Source organism: Opisthorchis viverrini (genome assembly GCF_000715545.1).
Source record: "Opisthorchis viverrini unplaced genomic scaffold opera_v5_3, whole genome shotgun sequence".
Taxonomy (NCBI): Eukaryota; Metazoa; Platyhelminthes; class Trematoda; order Opisthorchiida; family Opisthorchiidae; genus Opisthorchis; species Opisthorchis viverrini.
The window spans coordinates 4,219,620-4,222,355 of record NW_008751659.1 but is presented as its reverse complement, the minus strand read 5'-3'; positions in this window follow the sequence as shown (position 1 = coordinate 4,222,355).

The following is a 2,736-nucleotide window of genomic DNA, read 5'->3' as shown; positions in this document are numbered from 1 at the left end:
ATATATATATGGAATTTCACGCTCAGTACCATTGGACAGCTCTGACTGAAGCGTATCGCGACGCTATGAGAGAAACATATTGGATCTCAGCCTACCGACCAGTCTTGCTTACATCAGATTAGTCATTACTGACGAGAACTGGACCATCCTTGTTTCCATAACGAATCCGTAAAGATACTCCTAACAGATGCTTTTCTAGTACACTAACTTGCAGACAACGACTGATGGCTACTTGGGTTCAATCCGAGCAATGACGATCGAAGTTCTGCCCATCTCCAATGAGAGATAGTGAATCTGTAGCCCACGCAAGAAAAATTGTCGACAAAGTACGCGATGGCCACATGTCACAATTCGTGCAATACCTGTGAGCGCTCTAAAAGGTTAGCAAAATTTCGGGTATCATCAGGACCCAAATTTTAACCGTTTTAACAGTTTATTGGGATCACCATTTTTGGGAGTTACCAGCGTTCTTTTATATTCCACTCAATTGGGAAAGCGCACCAGTAATGCAGCTGCGATGGTGTGGAATCTTTCACCTCGTTCGAAACATGTTCTAAATGGGCTCAACGATGATAAATGCACGCACATGTTTCCCGAACTGTTTTCAGTAGAACGGCGAATACATCGACCAGGGTGGTCCTTGCTGAATATGCCTGTTTGCCAGCCTATGGAAATGCGTAAAATACTTGAGGCGTAAGTCCTTGAGCCCAACCGTGTTCAAACCATCTTTCTTGAATGGAGCTTTGTAATTTGCTTTCTGCGCACCATTCTGTCGCTCACTACAGCGAAATTATACGATTAATTTACGGATCCCATGCAACTCTATCACCTTCTCTGAATGGGACACAAACCGTCAAAACACTGCCTACAATTCCGACACTTGTTCGATCGTTCCCGCATTGCAATACCTTTAACAAATCCCTTGCAATGAGTATCACTTAGCAGCCGAGATGAGCGCGATCTTCTTTAATCTTCCTTGTCACTATCGCGCCAACCGTTAGGGAAAAACTTCTGGTGAATATGTCTGCAATAATGCAAAACTGTCAGTACGTGAGAAGGTACTACTCTGAAATCGACCTGAGTAGTCCAGACAATCCAACGGATGAAAATTCCAAGCTGACTCTAACCTAAGAGGCTTCTGTGGGAGCACCCATTCCAGTCAGACTGGTTATAATAATAGTGCTACTAATAATAATAATGGTCGCTGTCACTGGAGCATGAAAAATATTTTCGGATGAGTTCCATTATGAAGCTCAAGAATTATCGGTTTGGCTTCTGCGGAAAATGGAAACAAATTTTGATTCACCCATTTTCCCATTTTCGTTCTCACCTCACTCATTGCCTTTGCCTTTGCGATAACAGTATGTCCCAAAAGCAAGTTGCCCTACTATGTTCCGCACGTCCACAAGTGAAACCATTCCGTGGATATACCGACACAGTTCGCATGTTGAAAAATGCAGATTTTCAAAACCAGTAAGTTAAATTAAAGATAACCCATAAAAATTGCGCATTTGAATTGTCTGAGACGATGCGCTTAAAATCACGCACGTAATCCAAAGTAAGCCCGACGTCAATTAGATTTGAAGCTGCCCCTACACTTTATTAAATCTTGTTCGAAAGCGATGGTGTTTTGGAATGAAAAGTTTGTATGCCACTTCTTGGCATCGTTAAGAAACCCCGAGTTTACCTTAAGGTATCATCACTTTTATGAAATATTTTCAGGTCGTCTGTTTTGTGGGAGGGACGTGGGTTCCAACTCCACTTGTACATAATCGTGGCCATTGAGTTCCTTGATTTTCCATCTATGTAATCAATATTATTTTTCGATGTCTCGAACGACTTTCCTGAAGTAAACTCAAATTTCATGTTACGTGGGTTCAACTCCACTTGTACATAATCGTGGCCATTGAGTTCCTTGATTTTCCATCTATGTAATCAATATTATTTTTCGATGTCTCGAACGACTTTCCTGAAGTAAACTCAAATTTCATGTTTTAGCTGCAATCTTTTTTCGCCTCGGGGGGTCTTGGATTCATCGTTTTGCTTCTGGCGCACTTAAGTATGAACGCCGTCGTTCTGTATTCTAATGGTTTCAAACCCGGCTAGGCGATTCATCATTTTAGTAAAGACTTGGACATACGCATCCCGAAGCGAGAAGCCACTGTTTCGAAGTCGCCATTATGCAAGTATTAAATAAAATAATTACAAACTACTTGGGACATATCAGTAGCCGGGCGAGTGGGCGGATTCAGTTGTTGAGCTCCAAGTCAGTTATCCTGAGTTTTATGACTTCAGGTCAACACCGGCATTTTCCAATGAGACGATTTAACAAGGCGACCTGGTGAGGGGTTTTTTTCAAACGACACTAACCAAATATCGAAGCTCGTTTCGATGCTGCTGGGCTCTGAAAATCCGCCAGTCTCCATTGCTGGTCACCTGCGTTCGAATTCGGCTTGTTCGTCGAATTTCTCCTGCTTATGGTTTGCCAAGGAACAATAGTCTATCCAGTTTCTTGTTAATGAAGTCGTTTTTTGATGATGATCGTTGCGTTCGTACAACTATTACGATATAATTTTATTAAAAAGTTCTGGGAGTGCACCGATCGTGTTACCGGTTTGCTGTAAGGAAAAGTGACTGTCATTTTTTCTCAATCTGACCACACATATAAACCCCAATTAGTGGGCTAAAGATAAATTCAGGAGTGACAATAAGAAATAAAAAGTAATACGAATGGCT